The sequence below is a fragment of the Alosa sapidissima genome, chromosome 5 (assembly GCF_018492685.1).
Source record: "Alosa sapidissima isolate fAloSap1 chromosome 5, fAloSap1.pri, whole genome shotgun sequence".
Lineage (NCBI taxonomy): Eukaryota > Metazoa > Chordata > Actinopteri > Clupeiformes > Clupeidae > Alosa > Alosa sapidissima.
In genome coordinates, this window is record NC_055961.1 from 39,727,549 (window position 1) to 39,747,414 (window position 19,866).

At 42.9% G+C, this 19,866-nt stretch overlaps 1 protein-coding gene, 1 long non-coding RNA gene and 2 other non-coding genes across 9 annotated transcripts in view; 1 reads left to right on the forward strand and 3 right to left on the reverse strand.

The window, feature by feature from the left end:
* Nucleotides 1-19,866, forward strand: part of LOC121709139 (myotonin-protein kinase) — a 173,657-nt gene that overhangs the window by 64,166 nt on the left and 89,625 nt on the right. The window lies entirely within an intron of this gene.
* Nucleotides 1,003-2,239, reverse strand: LOC121709141. Of its 2 annotated transcripts, none has more exons than XR_006031848.1 (3): nucleotides 2,107-2,239; nucleotides 1,904-1,972; nucleotides 1,003-1,822 (listed from the first exon to the last, which is right to left on the reverse strand). It is a non-coding gene; the product is annotated as an uncharacterized LOC121709141 (long non-coding RNA). The 2 variants fall into 2 exon arrangements; XR_006031847.1 differs by lacking the exon at nucleotides 2,107-2,239 and adding an exon at nucleotides 2,044-2,062.
* On the reverse strand, nucleotides 9,702-9,774 carry trnaf-gaa. Its single transcript has one exon. It is a non-coding gene; the product is annotated as a tRNA-Phe (tRNA).
* On the reverse strand, nucleotides 18,194-18,278 carry trnal-uaa. Its single transcript has one exon. It is a non-coding gene; the product is annotated as a tRNA-Leu (tRNA).

The following is a 19,866-nucleotide window of genomic DNA, read 5'->3' on the forward strand; positions in this document are numbered from 1 at the left end:
CTGTGCGGAAGAGGTGTCAGAGTCTCTTGGCAGGCGTGCCAGGAGCACTAGGTGCCCTAGGGCATCCGCGCCTCAGCCAACACCTATCTTGGGGCATTCCGTTTGGGGGCCAACTGATCTTAAACAGTGGCTCCAGACATCCCAGGGATGGGGTAACCGCCCTCAAGCTAGCCGTGGGGGCCAGTAAAAATGACCTTAATTAGGCATGTTGAGAGTCGTTCTGATGGTTCTGCAACACTTTTTGGGTCGTTTGGTGGGTGCTTCGTCTCCCCCTAGTGCTTCTCCGCGGAAAAACTGAATATGCAACTTTCTGGTCCCGGTCCGAACAAATCCTTTACAGGCTTTATTGCTGTTGAAATTGTAAGTAGCCTACTCTTGGGTGAACTTAGTTTTTGTAATGTGGTTTGATAGTCTCTTGAACAATGTGTTTGCTCGACCGTTTTATTGTGAGCCCTGTATGTGTTTAGCTTGGTTTCTTGATGGCTAGCTCGCTAGCTAGTGGGGGTTTAGCGTAGCAGTCACTTGCTACCGAAGCTGCAGGGGGAGCTATGTCGTGAAGCTATGTCGAGCCCAAATCAGGCGAAAACCCAGAAACAGCGAAGGAATAACCAGACCTGCATAGGGCTTCTTTAAAGGCTACACCTTCAATCATGTATCGCCTTACACAAAACAAGAATGCTTTCAGCTTTTAGGCACAGCCTACTTGCCATGTTTAACTTGTGTGACCAGAGCAGTAAGGAGGGAAAGAGAGAGGCTATAAGCCACTCCCAGTAGCCCGACTACGCCACCCTGGGCTTAGTACCCTGGGACTTCTTTAAGAGAATTTGCTAAGGAAGGTTTGACACAGGTCCGAAAGCACCAAGCAGACAACGTGAATTCCAGTCAAATCATAAGTTTATTAAATAACCAAAGGGGGGGGGGGGGGAAGGGAGGAGTGTCCTGCAATAATACCTGAAACGAGTCAGAGGTTATGAAAGTACAAAAATATTTATGCTTTTATGATACAATATGAACAGGTGATTTCTAAAGTGGGGCCAGGCTCCACTGGAGCTAAAAAGATACAGCAGATGGGGGCTTACCTGAGGGAGACAGACTAACTGGAGGTGTGTTCTAAGTTCCAGCCATCACACGTGCATACACACTGCAAGAAAGTGACTTACCAGTGACACAGCAGCCCACCGCAAGCAACAATGACACCACAAATGTGCAGCTACAGGGTCCCACCACCAGGTGACTAGCCTCCCTCAAAGAGGGCCCCACATCTGCCAAACAAACAAATAAAACAGCACCACAAGGGCGGGGGGGCAAAAATACAGTCAGCCAATACAGACGTTATGGTAGATAATGCAGGCACACCAGGACAAAAGAAATACAAACACACGCAAATGACAGCCAGCACCAGACAGAACCTAAGCAGTTACCAGGATGAAGCATATGCCACTTATGCCCCGTTCCTCTCTACTAATGCGGCAAGCAACATGCAGGCTGACATAAACGCCAAATAAACCCAAACACAGGCAGACGTAGACACTAAATTAATGCCCACAAAAAGAAAGACACAGAACGTACTTGAAAAACCGCACACAATTAGGCTACACCAAAATAAAATAACTACAGACAAGACAGCAGCACGACCCACGCTATGCACCCCGCGTAGATGGAAAAGGCCGCGCTACCTGGACAGGACAGAAAAGACATTGAACATAAAGCCTTCTACTGCCGCCTAGAAAGTTACCCATTAAAGCAAGCATCGTACATACCTATGTTCGTAACTACGATTAGTGCACAAAGCGCCGTATGGGGAGCACTCACCCACGTTCAGCTACAGGCATACAAGAGAAAGTGTTACGACTCAAAACAGAAAATAAACTACGAGAGATTTAAGACAAACATAAGTGCATACCTGTAGAATGAATAAGGGATGGTGTCTAACACACGGGCAGCAGGAGCAGACTAGCCGGTGACCACGAAGCTACAGGTGAAGACAAACATTGATTAAACCATGTTATTAGTCTGGCAGCAAACAGGAGTATTGCAACATACCTGATGACTAAATCCGACATGCTAGGGGGTTAAACAGGCAGAGCTTACAACGCTTCTTCGTACCTGGGTGGTTTTATACTGTCCGGCCAGTAATCAGTGCGAACGAACTCCGGTGTGTAACTAATCACCACGCCCCCCTAGTTAGCGGGAGCAGGCCAGTGTGGGACATGTAGGGAAAACAGGGAGACATGGGGAAAAGACAGAAACAAGGCGAACTGGCTACACTTGGGATAGAAGACTGTTCACAGAAATAAGCTAACGATAATTTTTCCACAAACTCAAATAGCCTAGGCTACTGCGATGCATTATTTTGATGGCTGGACGATAGCCTAATGCCTTCTAAAGATCAAATCATGTGCCGAAAAAACTAAACTAAGCCTTGCTGTATAGGCTATGCAGTCTCGAAATCACAAATATTAGGCCTACTAAATTGCCCACATTTAAATTAAGTATAACAGTAACCAGCGGGCACTGATGAAGTCTAGTGCAAGACAAATCACGTAGCAGCAGTGGTGCACTTGATAGGCTAGAGTCTGCCTGCCATGCAGATATGTTGTGCGTGGTTTAATCTCGGGATAGATCTAGTGGTTTCTTTTCAATACACTTGTATATTTTAATTTGAACTCTTCCTAACAACATACTCTAAAGCAGCCATTCAAAATAATAAGTATAGGCCTACCGAAGCGAGGCTCTCTCTCCACCTCCCCAACATAAGACAACTCGAGTTGCTTAACAGGCTAGCCACATTACGAACTTGGATCTGAGCAGCACTTGGTTCCGTCTTCAATTAATCCTCAAAATATGGTTAGATTTTGTTATTTTATTATGGACACGTCAACACAATTATGTTCACGCAGATCTGTTTATTGAATCAGTCACATTTGCAGCAAATAAGGTAAACTACCTGCTCGTGATAACTTGCTAATTGTTTATCCCCAGTTAACATGCATCCCATTAAGATCCATAACACCAGATTGATTTGCCCTCAATTTGTGCTGTTCCACCTCGTTGATAAAAGCGGATATTGCATGTGTCTTCCATTGCATACTGAAGGTCTTTCTGGCCTCTGCTTTTTGAAGCAATATTACACGACTAGAAATTATCCAGCACATACGGTTACACTCGGCTAAATGGTGCTGCATCCCCCCCATGTTGAACACGCGTTCCCTCTCACTTTCCTGCAAACTTAGTCCGACTTAGCAACAGTAACTATGTGACTGACAATGGGAGGTGGGGCTTGGGATCGGTACCATGCACGCCTTGTGGGCAGAGCTGTCCACCCTCCTGAAGAAGAGGGAAATAAAGAGGTAAATTGTTCAGACCTCCAAGCGGGGCTCTTCTCCCTTTATTTTCTTATACCCAAACGCACAAGAGACCTTCGTCCTATTCTAGACCTCAGGGGTCTCAACGTGCACCTCCATTCCCTGAGGTGCAGGTTTCTCACAGTTCTGAGGGTACGGCAGGCCATCAATGAAGGGGACTGGTTTGCTACCGTAGACCTGCAGGGCGCTTACTTTCAGATACCCATCTGGCCTGGGCACTGGCGATTCCTGAGGTTTGCAACCTCAGAAAAGCAATGTCGCCGACACATGGCCTTGTTTTTGAGGCACATGGACTTGGGCTTGCGCCTCAATCTCAAGAAAAGCAGACTCCAACCATCCCAGGTCACAACCTTCTTGGGTATGGTCCTGGACTCGACTCAAGGACGGCAACTGTTACTCTCTCACCGGAGAGACAACAGTCTTTTGCCACATGTCTCAGTTGCTTTACGTTGCATGCCCAGGTGGAGTGGAAACTCTGCCTTCTCCAGCAATGGTGCAGGTAGTTCCCCTTACCCTCCTTCACATGCACCCTGTCCAGAGGTGCCTATTGAGCCTTAGCCTTCAGCACTTTCTACCAAGGCTTAAGAGAGTGGAGACTCCACCCCCAGGTGGTCGAGGAGGTCTGGTCGCGACTCAGCAGAGCAGAGGTCGATCTGTTTGCGACCAATCCACTCACTGTACACAATGCAAGAGGCTCGAGCACCATCTACGAGGGCTGCTTACACTTATCGCTGGCAGGTCTTCACAGCGTGGTGCCAGACATGCCAGATGGACCCTTTTCGGCTTCACCCGAGGACATCCTGCTCTTTCGGCAGCCACTTGGTCTTCTTGCTCCACATTTACCGATTCCACCGCCTGAATGTGGCAGCCAGCCCCTCTTTTGCCAAGCGTATGCTTGGTGTGGCTCCAGAGTGAAACTGGGAGCCCCTTTTGCATCTTCTGGGCCAACCTGGGTGGCCCATCATCACAGTGCTAGCCCTTGCACCTGGCAGGGCCCTGTTCTGTGTTCGGGCTTGGCCTTTTTGGCCGTCTTGCTGATCATCTTCCAGATCTGCATGTAAATAGTGTACAATAGTTTGTTGATGGCATACAGTGTTTTGGGTGTGGGCTGCACTATCTCTTCATGTCTTAAAGAGTTACCCCATACATATGAAATATGTAACGGAGTGGAGAGATGGAGGTGTCGAGACGATAGAGAACATTGGGTTATGTTGTAACCCTGGTTCTCTGAGTGAAGAGACCATCTCTCCAATCCTCAGGCTGCTCAGAGACCCATTCCAATCAAACTATCAGTGATTACACGCCAACACAGGTGTTTTATAGGTTCGGGTGTGGGCGTGACTACGCGAGCCGGTGTTTTAAAGCCTATCCACAGTCTTTGACAGGTGGGGGGGTCATTCCCTGTACATATGGAATATGTAACAGAGTGGAGAGATGGTCTCTTCACTCAGAGAACCAGGGTTACAACATAACCCAATGATCTCCAAACTTTCTGTTTTACAAGCCATAAGGACTGTGCTGTTCACCCTTTGAAGAGTTTCTGTGCCATCAAAATGATTTTGGAAACATTATTTTAAGGTAAAAAAAACTCTTTAGAGGGCCTTTAATAGGGCAATGTATCCCAGGAGATACAACTAATAAAATCCAAAATGTAACAAGTAGGGCTGGGACAACGCGTCGACATAATCGATGACGTCGACGCAAAATATGAGCGTCGATTCGTCAAGCATAACATGTGCTGCTAAATATTTTTAATTTTACACCTACAGTGTTTTCCATACATTGACTAATCTGTGGCTGGGCACCACGAAATCAAAACCGGCCACCACACATTGATGTTCTATGTTGTAGTCCTACTATTTAAATTAAAGATAAGATAATTTCATTGAGCTGCACTTTTTACTCACACAGCCTTTCCTCGCCCCGCCCGCTCTCTCTCGTAACGAGCCCGCTGCTCCTCCTCTGCGTGTGCATTTAACAAATTATTCACGATTGTTAAAGGATTGTTGTTGCCACATAGAAGCACTGCATAGAACACAGTGGGCTAAATTGCTAAAAAATCCGCTTAGCATCGTGACCATGCTGCGCAAATTTGTTCAAAACTGCAGCATTAAAGTTAAGGTAAACTCTGCTAAGGTCTTATCACAACATAGTACATTGAGGAGACTAAACTAAGTTAAGTTACAGTATGCAATTTCAAAGCTAACGTTAGAATACTGTTTGGATGTCAAGTTTAGCATGCTTACTTGCAGCTGCTTGTATTCGTTACTCAGGCTCATTTTATTGACTCGCAAAATCCCGATGTAAATGGAAAAGTCTTTTCCAAGACTCAAAAGTGCTTGTCCAAAGGAGAAGTACGAACCGTTATTTGAACTGACTACGTTATGAATTGCATCCACACATCAGCAGCCTTTTAACTGTGTTAATGTTAATTGCAAGGATTCCCACACGAACGTCTTAAAATGACAGGCACTCAATTAGACATACACTACTGAACTTTATTGAATGCTACCTCTGACTAAGAATGCATTACTTTGCACTTGTATAGTCTTTTATTTTGTAATCTTAAGAGCAATAAACATATATTGCAATATTAAAGAATTCATGTTTTTTCATTCATATATGTAAATAAACATGTATAAGTTGCTATTAGTGAATTAATTGGGAGATAATCGAATCGGACTGAAAAAATGAATCGTTAGATTAATCGATGCATCGAAAAAATAATCACTAGATTAATAGTTTAAAAAATAATCGTTTATCCCAGCCCTAGTAACAAGTTCAATGTAGCCTATTCCACTGTCTGCTCACGTTGGTAAACCACACTTGAGCAAGCAGTTTGCAGTTACTCAGAAATGCATTCTAGTTATTGTTATTTTTTCTATGCGCCCAGTTTTATTGTTATTTTTCCTATAAGCCCAGTTCTCCTGCTCTTAGACCTTTTGAGGTATCAATTTCTTTCAATTTAATTTTCACTTATAGAGTGCCAAAACATTACACGTCTCATGGAACTTTACAGAGTGTTCAATATTCAGAGAGGTCCCATGAGTAACAGGGGCAAGGAAAAACTCCCTAAAATTAGAGATACATATAGGAAGAAACCTTGAGCAGATCCACGACTCAAGGGCCTGACCCATCTGCCTAGGGTCAGTTACAGAGTAGTAAGGTCTGTATACATCATAAATTAATAAGTAAGTTAGGTGTAGAGAATAGAACATGGTGTTTAAAGCCACCTGAGGAATATAAAGAGGTGAGATGATTACATGTCCAGTATGATAATGCATTAATCCTATTTAGTGTCAGAAAGTTCAAATAGTCCAGTGTAAGGAATTAATTGTCCATGGGGATTAGGAGTTGTCATTGGGCAAGTAGTGGGTCGCTAGGCTGTGTGGGCCAGGAATCCGGTAGGGGACCAGTTGGTATCACCACCGGTCCAACTCTGGAACGTCCTGCCAAAACCGGTGTTGTGTGAAAATTTAAGATGGTGCCAGTGACCCTTGTCATTCTTCTACAACAGTGGTCACCAAACTTTGTCTTCCAAGGGCCAGCTCACTATGCCTGGCTCTAAGAGAGGGCCAGAGACTCGGAGTACATCAGTAACCATAAATAGCTTAGTGCTGTGAACAACAACAGTCTACCTTAGTTGAATATTCCATTACATTTAATCATAGGCTATTGCAATTTAATACCATTGTTAGCTGTGTTTATATTGCCATCATGCCATATCAGTGTAAAATGTAGCTCAAATGAAATAATACTAATAAAAAGACTTTAGCATTCCCAAAAGTATTAGCAGGGAGTCCCAAAAGTATATTTTATTAAAAATGTGTGAACTCTGAACTCTGTGTCTTTGCATACACAGCTCAAATTGTGAACAAGCAATATCCTACAAATAATTTAAAGTTCTCAAACTATTAGTTTTATACGAGAGTTTTATGAAGTGCTGGCAAACATCTGAAATTACCACCATTCTAACTTTCATTCACCTGATGAGAACTTGAGAACGAGTGAATAAAAAATTGATCCCAGAAAGTCCCAGAAATATGACTTGAATAGAAGTTAGTTAGTTATTAACAATTAATTGATACACTTTTAGAATGCACTGATGCATACAGCATAGGCCTCTTTGTTTACAGGTAGGCCTACATTTAATTCCGTTTTCGATGGCAAACATGCAACAGCGCGAAAACAACCACCAGTGGACAAAAAGAGTATTACATGTGTATTGTTAAAGGTAAACTATGCAGTATTGGCAGTTTCCTTACTGTTTTCTCGGTTTTTGCTTCTTTTTCGCTGGCTCTGTCATGATGAATGTCTGAGAAACTCCATTGCTACCTTTTTCTAGCCGGTGCCTGGCGTGTATGTGTATTTGAATGCAGTAAAGCAATTCGTTACACTCGTTATACTTCCTGACACTGAGGCCGTCGGCCCGCCGGTCCACAGTTGCAAGGGTGGTTTTTCCGCTCACAGGTGCTAGGGGGAAGCGAGACGGCCACCATTCAACCCGAAAAAAGTCATATAACCATTCCAATGACTCTGAAGCTGTTAAATGAAGGTACATTAAGCTAAAAAACTTGCATATTAAGCTAAAAAACCTGCATAGTGTGCCTTTAAGACTCACCATAGAGAATGAATGGGGGAAATTACGGAGGTTATAGTTTGAATAAGTAAGTATAAGTATATATACTCTTTTGATCCTGTGAGGGAAATTTGGTCTCTGCATTTATCCTAATCCGTGAATTAGTGAAACACACTCAGCACACAGTGAACACACAGTGAGGTGAAGCACACACTAATCCCGGCGCAGTGAGCTGCCTGCAACAACAGCGGCGCTCGGGGAGCAGTGAGGGGTTAGGTGCCTTGCTCAAGGGCACTTCAGCCGTGCCTACTGGTCGGGGTTCGAACCGGCAACCCTCCGGTTACAGGTCCGAAGTGCTAACCAGTAGGCCACGACCGCCTGTATGACGACTGATGATGTCATACTCCCATGCGGGCCGGATGCTATATACCACGGACATGTTTTGGAGGGCCACCCAAAATGAGGTGGGCTGTAGTTTGGGGACCACTGTTACAAAAAGGATTTTTGATGTTCGAAAGCATTTACCCATCACAGCCAAACTTCACATACATAATGTTCAGACCATGTGTGACACAAGTTACTAAAAGGATTTTAGATTTTTGAAAGCATTCACCCATTAGAGCTAATCGAAATCAGCGGCGATGCCGCCAAACAGGAATTAAGATTATAATATCTCAGCGAAACCTTTAGGTATCAAAACCAATCTTGGTACATAGACGAAGGACTCTATCCTGAAGACACACCGTTGAAGAACCGCACCTGAGCAAGCACGGTTTGCAGTTCTTCGGAAATGCATTCTAGTTCAAAATACCAGTGGACTGAAGAAAGCCCTTGCTTTCTGTTCAGCTTAGTCCATACCTGCCAACACTCCCGTTTTTCCCGGGCGCTCTCCCGTTTTGTTATCTCTCCCAGGAAATGCTCTGAATTTGCATGACCATCAAACTTAATTTTACAATCACGATCCATTCATTTCTTCTGTTAGTCTGACATTGCCACACCCTACACATAGCCTGAACTTACTTACTTTCAATTTCAACCCTTTTGTCATAAAACCTGGCAATCCAAAACCCAAATAAGGAAGCGGGTGCACACTGTGCAGCCACTGAGTCTCATAAGCACGCGGGCTAGTTGAATAGCCTAGTTTCTCAATTGTTAGAAGAAATGTTGTGATTAACACCACCACATTATAACTGTTATGGAGTGTTGTTGACACACAATTTTTGGAGCAGCTTTGGAGTTTTGGAGGAAGGCTGCATGCAGCAGGTGGATGCATATAACTGGCATGCGTATCTATTTCGGTAAGGTAAAAGCAACGACCGTAGTAGTTATTATCATGAACTATCTGTCAAAATAAGCCCCGCCCCCTGAAACGTCATAAATCACGTCATAACCACGCCTCCTTTTTATGCAAATTAGCCACGTGGTTGTCGCCACGTGTTGTTTCTTATTGTTATTGTTTTGTGAGTCATGTGACAGTCATGTGACTGGTGTCAAACCCCTGGGCGGCCATATTGGATGTAAAGTCATGTGACAGTCATGTGTCTGGTGTCAAACAATGCCACGCCCCCTTGGCATCCATATTGGATGTAGTGTCATGTGACAGTCATGTGCCTGATGTCAAACCCCTGGGCGGCCATATTGGCCCCCAAACCCCTCATGTGTGTTTTGTGGATAATGGGGGATCAGATAAACTTTGTAAGAGTTGTATATGTTTAGTGGTAAATGGGGCTAAATACAAAAAAAAAAGAAAATGGAGTTGCCGGAACCCGGATTCGAACCAGGGATCTTTAGATTTTCAATCTAACGCTCTCCCAACTGAGCTATTTCGGCTGCAGGGCTTCAATGGTATGCAATGCATCCTACTTTGTAGGGGTGGTGTTTTGTCCGGGCATGTCTCTGAGTGTGTTGTTTGAGACCCCTTTCATGTCGGGGGTCTGCCTACTACCTACGTACACTAGTGCTGATAACATTGTAAAAGACCTGTTTATGAGTAGTGACGTCTGTATGCAGACACCTGGTTATCTATAAACCCTTTTGTAGTGGGTGTGTTTTGCCCCGGCGTGTCTCTAGGATTGAGATTATAAAAGCTGTGGGTGATGTATAGCTATCATTGTTAGCAGTGATTTTGAACAGAACTTACCATGGCTGACATGATTGAATCGTCAAAATCAAAGAGACGGATTACACTCACCCCTGTTAGCGCTAAGCTATCGAATCCTGAAATGACTTATGCACCGCAAAGGAGGAGACCTGAAACTTTTGTTAATTTTCTGAGTAAACCTAATGATGGCGTGGAATACCAATGGTTGTTGAACGATGGGCGCATCGGAGGCTATGTTTTTGACAAGGAAGATCGCAGTGTGAAGCTATACGCATTGACATCTCCGGATTTGGCGTTTTCAGACGACATGGCGCACATTTCATTTTGTGATGCAGATTGGGTGATGTTTAGGGACTCTTGGAAGGATATTGTACAGCCTGCTATGGACAGTCGCTACACAGCATCATGGAATAGTCCAGCCTATGTCAAGTCTTACCACATGTATGCTAACTGTCCACAGGATTTCATTCGCCTGTCTAGCAGTGCATACAGAAGACCTACATATTATAATGAAAAAGATTTGAATGAATTCGCATATACACCTAAAGTGGAGTATCTTTGGAAAGACCGGCATGTTCTAAGTGATGTTTTCAAAAAGGTTGATAGATTGTTCAAATGGAGTGCTGGTTTGGAAAGATACCAGGGCGTCAAGGCATGTCTCTTCCAGACGTGCCAAGATGATCTGGAACTGGCCAACCATTGTGAAGAAGCCGCTCCGGAATCAGCGCCCCCTCGTTCATGAAGCTTAAAAAGAGGTTTTCATACGAAGGGTTCCTTTACTCTCAGAGCTGTTGTGAAGATCATACAATGTCTCTATATGTGGATGAAGTTGAAATGACTGAAGCGCATGTTTGGCCTGATGGTGTGGATCAAAGTTCAAGAAGTATGTTTTATCAAGAGGAATCAGTAATTGAACAAGAAATGATACATTATGACATGGATTACTTGTGTGAGAGATTTGCGATGCTAACTTTGACGGATGATAAAGAGGATGTTAGAGAATGCCATCTTGTGGATGATGACGCCCCTGCGGGTGTACCTCCTACCGGTAACAAAAACGACTCTGAAGATAAAGGAGAGGTCACACATGATTGGGTAGCGGTGAAGTCGCCGCCCTCCAGACTACACCCCTTGAATGGTTAGTGGTTGTATACGATCACACCAGCCGGATCATCGAGACGTTCAGAACTGTCGTGATGCCTTCCACAGATGTTAAGATGACTGATGCGTGTGTATACTTTCAAAATACCTGCGGTGGGGTGGGCATGATAGATTGTTCAGAAGACTTAGAGATTGGTGTGTCATTAAACCCTGTATCATCAGCAGATGGAACCGAGACTTCTAAAGCTACTGGTGAAGACCTTGTTGGTTGTTTGGCAGAGCTACCTCTTGGACTTATCAAGGCCTGTGTGTGTATTACACTGCAACACATCATCACGCAGAAGTTACAGGGGGACTGTTTTGGATGTCAAGTAAACCACCCCAGCCAGATTCAACATTCTTGCCTCTTTGAACCAGATGCGTACTACTTCCAAACAAATGTTGAGGATATAAAACATCGGCTATACAAAAGACCTCTACTGCAAAGCGTGAATCATCTATTGGGACATTACGGCTATCAGACCCATCCCCAAAAAATTTGGGGGTCTGTAGAAGCTATCGTCTACGAATTAACAGGGGAACCATACATCTGTGGGTATTTACACACTTTCAAGGAAAATCACATACAGGATTGTGATACAAACATTATTCTTGAAACTCTGACATATTGGGACAATTAACGGTAATGGGGAATTGGTGCTGTGGTTCAGGCCCACCAAAAGAGCGTGTGAAATATGAGCTAACAGCCTTACTGTGTAATGTCATAGCAGACGAATCTACATGTTATGCAACTGATATTGCTGTACCTTACCATCATTTTAAAGCCTTAAAAAATCAAATGACGCTTGCTAGATCATTGTCTGAAGAATGGTCCGATCTACTGAATATGGGATCCTCCGTTAACAAGGCGTATCATGTAACAGTGCATGAAATTTTAGAGAACATGTGTATGATTCGGCAAGGGTTTTTCAAGATAGGGCATATCATAGCTCTTTGTACATATGTAACTGATGTATGTGTCATCAAACAAAGTAAGAATGAGTCTGTGGATGTCTATGAGGTTGTGAATAGCCTAGTGGAATTTCTGGTTGCTAAGGACTTTGATGTGTGTGTTAAATTTTTAAACTACCTTGATTCTCTACCCATGATGGATATGTAAGCCTGCTTGTCAAATAAAAGATTGTGAATGCACATCATGGTCTGTCATTAGTTGTATGGAGGGAGTCATGGAGGAGGTTCTAAATACAATCTACTACACACCTTCAAGTGAGGGTTCATATGGGGGTATAACTAGATTAAAAGAAGCTGCCTTTAAAAAAACAGGGGTACATCTGTCCGATAAGGATGTTGCTGAATGGTTATCAGGGGAGGATGCGTACACGCTTCATAAACCTATGCGTGTCAACTACAAAAGGAATAGGGTGATTGTGTATGGTATCAACAGGCAATTTCAAGCGGATCTGGTTGACATGTCCATATACTCCAGGGAGAATGACCATGCTAAATATATGCTGACGTGTATAGATGTCTTTAGCAAATATGCATGGGTGCGTATTTTAAAAAACAAATCAGGGATGGCGGTTGCCTCTGCTTTTGAATCAATCATAGAAGAGGGTCGTATACCCCAGAAGTTGCAAACTGACCGTGGGAAAGAATTTTTTAACCAGCATTTCCAGAGGATCGTGAATAAAAACAACATTCATCATTTCGCCACTGGGAGTGAATTAAAAGCTAGTGTCGTGGAGCGATTCAACAGAACTATTAAATCAAGAATGTGGCGTTATCTAACAGCCGCCAACTCTAAACGCTACTGTGACGTCTTACCTGATATGGTATCATCTTATAATAACAGTTACCATCGTAGTATCAAAATGAGACCTGTGGATGTGACAAAATATCCAAAAATACACATTTTCTAGGGGTATTGGCTTGTGATCAACTACCTAAAACACCCGTGTATCATTTACCAGCCTCTGTGATAATTAATACACATAATTCAGACCAACCTGGTGAACACTGGTTAGCTACGTACATAACTGAAGAAGGTGATGTGTGTTTCTTCGACAGCTTCGGGAACCGTCCAGACAGTGATATATTTCCTCCAAGCATATACACATTTCTGAAAAACATGGGTAAACGTCTGCTATATTCAAACCAGCAGGTGCAAGACTTTACGTCTATCACATGTGGTCAACATTGTGTTTTCTTTCTGTATCATATGTTGAGAGGGTTAGGCTATGAAGATGTGATGCTTAAATATTCTGAAAATTTAAATAGAAATGATAATATGGTGTCATTAATTGTGAAAAAATTACAAGGTTGTAAATGCATGTGTAATATATTCACATGTGTGCAGCATGCACAGATCAATGATAAGTATCTAAAAAAGTGTTGAAAAGGCTTCATAATAAATAAACATGTCAAATGACATTTCAGAGTTGGGTGTTTTTATTGAAAAACAAAAGGGTAGAAATACACACATTATAAGTCATACATGTATCAAAAGTCATACAACCTTATAAAACATTATAAACATAAGAAAAACAAAGCAGAAAAATTACAATTTACAAAATATTACAACATCTGTGAACATTAGACATAAGCAATGCATAGTAATCATTACAAAATTTTCTAAAATTCAAGCCATGCTGTTGCATCTAATTGAGGTGTTGAAAAACCAGGGGATTCTGATACCGCTCTAACTGGTGTATGAGTAGGTGTACTATTTCTTTTCAGTGCTGTGATTGAATCTTTAACTAGTCTATTTGGTATTGTAGAAAGAGGGATGTTTAGCATAGCAATAGCCCTCAGAAATTCATGCCATCCTTGAGGTCGCCTGCGATGGCTCACAGCTTGTGGCCCGGTGATACTTTTTACCAGATCAAACACATGCGTACCTGGAATGGTTGTGCCGTTAAAAACAAAAGACCCAGAATCGTCCCACGATGCTATGCCTTGAGAGTTGTACATCTTTGCTAATATATACTCGGCATTCCTTTTGCTTCTCAGGGGTACATTTTTTAAAACCTCAGAGGCTACCTGATTGTTCTCAAAAGTGGGGGGCGCAGCCTGTACTGCTAAACTCTGTGACACATCATCGGATGATGACTGCAGTGGTAAACTCAGTGTCAGTGTGTTCGTCTCAAGGTCCCCCTGTTTAACCAGGGCCAAATATCTCTGTAATAATGACGTATAATGCAGGGCCTTCTCATGAGGGGTCAGGTGTGTTTTACTCAAAACATTTTTCATAGCTACTTCCAACTCGTTTTCAACAGACTGGCGCAGTGGGGTAGTTACGACATCATTTTTTAAACGGTCCAATTGTCTTTGTGGTATCAGATACATTTTCTCAGCGTACTCCATTACTTCTAACTCTGTCTTGATGTAAACAGACTGGTTATGAACGGCAGAGCAACACTCAAGAGGGGCAGGAGAAATCCACCTTTCTGGTTAATAGTGCGTCTCTTTGTGCGTAGGCCAATTTTCTTGTCAGCCAGTAACTTTATCAAAATCTTATTTTTACGTAGTTTTTTATATTGTATAGCTGTTAAGGGTATAGTACCACGAAGAATATTCAGTGTCACCTCGCAGAGAGCTAAGATTAACTCATCTGACGCAGAATGTAAAATGACACGTCTCTGGGGCGGTTTAGCTTTAAGTAAACGCCTCAAAAGAGGCAAATTTCTACCGATTCTCTCAGACATATCGGTGTCTCAGTTTGTTTTCTTCGGCACATAGACAGCCTGATGCTCCAAAAGCAAATCTGTTCTGAGGCGGTACAAATCTGGGGTTTTTGGTTTATAGTCAATCAACAAATATCCGTAGGGCTTCTCAGTGGCATTTTTAAAAGATTCAAGAAAGAATTTTGTGTTACCGGGGTACATCTGTCTCGCTAATACACTGATTTGGTTGTTATCTCTAGGGTTTTTGAAAACAATTAGATAATTAGTGTTCAAACTGATTGTTCTGCTAGATTTCCCCTGAAAGAACAGATTCTGAACCATGTAAATGGCACTAAGATTACGATGATGTACATACTGTGTGAACACCTTCTCTATTTCTGTATTATTGCTGGCATCTTTCATCACATCATCAATAATTAGCAGGTTAGTTTTTGATATGGGTAATAACTCATCATCATCTAGAGCGTTAGGTATTCCTTGAATAAATTTGACATCTCTCAGCTTTAACAATTCGTCATAAAGTGGTTGCCAACAATCATAAATATACACTATATTTTCAATTGCATCACTAATAAGGGTGTCGATATTGGCTATCAACTGTTTTACAAAAAATGTCTTGCCAGAATTAGAAGGCCCGCTTATCACACAAGAAAATGGATGCTGTAGTCTGAAATCGTATACAGGGGCCTCTTTTAAGCCAGTGTTATATTTATCCATGATAGACATATACCCCTTAGTATCCGTATGGCCTAGTTGTGTAGTCGGGTAGTAGCACCCTCTTGTTGTAAACAACCCTGAACCTCTTCTCACCAGTTTTGTTTTTTAGAATGAGATGTTTCTTGTTACGCACAATATTATCAGTTCGAGCCCGTATGTGTCGTGTACTATCTCTGTCAGTCACATAATGATCAACAAGGCCAATGAGGGTGTCCAATCTGATCAGTTTTGAATTCTCTGCATTAAGCGTGACGCCTTTCGCCTTCATACAGGTTTTACCCCGGGCTGTGCGATAGCCATAAGTCTTCGGTCCGGCTGAACAGAATTCTGTGATGTAGTCACCATCATCCAGCTCATTTGTGAGATCCCCTAAATAGGGCCCCAGCGGCGGCTCCCAATCGCCATCCTTTGAGACATAAACCGCACTGTCAGTATCTGTGTACAAAAGGCGCTCACCCAATTTGTCCATAAGCTCGTACAATTTAAGGCGAGCATGAGCGGTGGTGAATGCACCCACAAACACATTTATGTCTGAGGTCTGTACACAACTCCCCTCAACATGACGCCATTGGACTAAGGCCACATCATCAGACACAAATGAAAAGTGTGTGACATCATATTCACAACCAAAAATGTATCGGGCAAACTGCTCGGGGTCTTTCACCATTTCGGTGGTGGGCAAATTCTCTCTCATAGAGAAGCGACCCCAGAGGCTGTTGAGCAACAACTTGTTTATTTGCCTTACGGCTGGGTTCAAACAGATCTTATCAGGATCCAGCCTAATCCCCTCCTTCTCATAATAGTCCTCGATGTAGGCCTCTTTAGCCTCATCAGTCACTGCATGGGCAGGGTATCCGCTAGCTTCCTGCTTGTATTGGAGAAATGTCTTCACATAGTCTGAAAACAATGTGTCAGATCTCTGAGAAAAATGCCAGACCTCATCAACCTTGGTAACAATGTAGCCCTTTTCAATAGCCTTCATCAGCTCAAGACTAACCCAACACCCCGAAATGGAGCGCTCATCATCACTGTGCTCGCAGGGGCTGGTCTGATTCTCTTCTACAGCACAAGTCCTGCAGAGGGGGAACATCAATTTGCCGTTGCAGCGGTATGGCAGCACGGGGTGTAGTAAGCCCCTAGGTGGAGAGACTGTAGCTTTGATCAACCCGTAATAATTTTCAAGTGGCTGAAAATCTCCCACTATGATCTGGGAGTTGTGGATGGGGTACTCACACTTGCTCTGACATGCCGGGTATAGGGATGTGAAATCAACGTAGTGAATTTTTTCACCCTCACCAGCTTTGCGGTAAAGATTGTAGGCATCTGTTCTTCCGCCGTTAAGAGAATCGTGAGGATTTAAACGCTCAGGGTGTACGTATGTGGCCATGAATCTCTTAACATCAGGGTCACGCTGCTTAGCCTGGTTCCACTCACATTCCCACATCACTTCGACCCTAAACCCTTTGGTCTTGGTAAGGTATGTCACCTTATCATCAAAATGGCTCCTCACATCCCCGTAAGGGATATTTAACAGGGGGTGTATATGGTCTGGATTGTAGCGGCAATCATGGCCGTGATGAAAACAGCCATTAAATTCGAGTGCATGTTTGACACCATTTTTTTCATAATAGCCGTCGAGGTAGTACTGACCTACTTGCACCTCGCCACCTTTCAAAGCATGTTGTACAACCATATCTCTACTATCATTCACATATTCCAACCATTGGATAGAGGAGTTGGAGTATGCCTTATGTTGGTTAACATAGGCATTGTTGTGTGTGAGTGCTATTGTGTCTCGTTGCAGGAAGCGCGCCTTGTAGACAGCCATGCAGCAGGATGCTAATGTAGTCTGAGTGAATGGGTCTACACCAGTACAGCCCATGAACGTCTCGCGGTATTTCATGCACGCGTCCCTCAGTAGCACAACATCATGAACCCCGTAAGATCGTAGCTCTTTCTGAAAATCAAATACGCCTTTGGATGCTTCGCTATACCATGTGTCAAAGTCAGCTCTGTCTTTATCGGACATGGTGTCGTACCCATAGTACTCACGGTCTGGATAGGGGCCCCTATAGTAGTTGTTCACTGCTGTGTTAAATTTGTGTGGGAAGTACACTTTCTCACCGGTGTTCAGATTTAAGGCCGCAGTTGTCTTAGCCAAACGCATGGGGATGAACGAATAGCTGTCAATGAACCGCTGTTTAAAGATCTCATCATACATGAAAATTAATCTGCATCCAGTCATGATTATTTTGGGCGTAACCCCTAGCTTGGTGAAATGCTCCAGTAAAATGATATTATCAAACCCTGATGCATTGTGGGCCATCCATGTGTAGCCCTTATATGTAGACCGTCTGAAGTGTCTCAACATCATAAACACACAACTACTCCAACACCTCCGGGCATAGACCCAACCCCTCCTCCAGACATAGACCCATTTGGTCACACACACGACCCCATGATTCTAGTTATAAAAATTACAATACATCGGATTTGGCCGACACCTTTTTAGCCAAAGCGTCTAGCGAAATGGTAACCAATTTAAACTTTTTTAAAAAATTATTTTTTAATCCATATCTCTCAACATCTCTCAACTTATCAAAAAAAAAAAAGTAGACTTCATACTACACTCAGCCATTAATATAGTTGCTAGGAGTGGGGGTCGAACCCACGAGGATACAAACATCCATTGGTTCTTAAGTCCAACGCCTTAACCACTCGGCCATCCTAGCAGCACACTTTGTATTTAGCCCCATTTACCACTAAACATATACAACTCTTACAAAGTTTATCTGATTCCCCATTATCCACAAAACACACATGGGGGTTTGGGGGCCAATATGGCCGCCCAGGGGTTTGACATCAGGCACATGACTGTCACATGACACTACATCCAATATGGATGCCAAGGGGGCGTGGCATTGTTTGACACCAGACACATGACTGTCACATGACTTTACATCCAATATGGCCGCCCAGGGGTTTGACACCAGTCACATGACTGTCACATGACTCACAAAACAATAACAATAACAAACAACACGTGGCGACAACCACGTGGCTAATTTGCATAAAAAGGAGGCGTGGTTATGACGTGATTTATGACGTTTCAGGGGGCGGGGCTTATTTTGACAGATAGTTCATGATAATAACTACTGACCGTAATGCAAGGAGTGTATGAAACATGTTGCAAACACTGACCCCCCCCCCGAAAAAGAAAAAACTCCCGTTTTTTAAAAGCTAAATTTTGACAGGTATGGCTTAGTCCATGATCAATCTTGCAGTTGTTACTCCAGATACTCGAGCAGCTTATAGAAGGGCAATTTTTACCTGCTTTATTTAACAGGACAGAGTCCTGCACGGGTCTGTTTTTGGAGACCCGCACCCGTAAAGTCGTAAAGTTCAGCACCAGATCCAACCTGTCACCCGTGATAATATCAAAATTAAATCTGCATCTGCCCAGACCCGTTAATATTTGGCCCGTTACCCGACCCGTGCCTGCGATAAATCGCACACGTGTTAAAATCATTCCAATTAAAGTACTTTACTTTTATCTCGCACCTCTCAACATTACAATATAGGCTCTCTGTGAAACAGCCTAACAAGGGCTTTCTTTCACGCTATTGGAGCACGTAGGGCTACAAACAACCTAATACAAATATTTAACGAGCCCCTGTCAACTTTCACATTTGATTTGAGTATTTCACATTTAATATGAATCTTAAGCTAATGAACAATATAGCCTAAAGTGCGCTTTCTTTTGCGCGATTCAAATAGCCTACCATCGGCACCTTTTAATAAGCTATGGAACCTGATAACTAGTGCATTTTTCATTAACATTTTGCATTAGTGCTAAATCTTACAATAACGAACCATAGCCCAAAGCTTGCTGCATCAGAACATTACACAAATAGACCTACCGGTATTAATATTACAAGAAAAAATAAAACCTGAGCATCACAAACAATAGCTATATGTAGGCCTATGCCTATGCTGGCAACGCTCCAACTACGAGATGCATCAAGAAATCAAAGTCGCAGTACTGACTTTATGGTCAAAGGTCGTAGGCTCTCATTAACTAAAACACATATATTTCATGTGGTAATGTTAACCCTTTCCACGTTCAATTTTCGATTCTTCATTTCAAAGGGCTATATCTTAAAAGTGATAAGAGATAGAGACTTTCTGTAAATTAGAGAAAAATTAAGGATGACCCAAAGTTTATGTAGGGATTAAATGTTTATATCTAATTTGCATATTATGACGTCATATGGTGGCGACCATCTTGGATTATAGAATTTTCATGTAAAGTCGCATGTT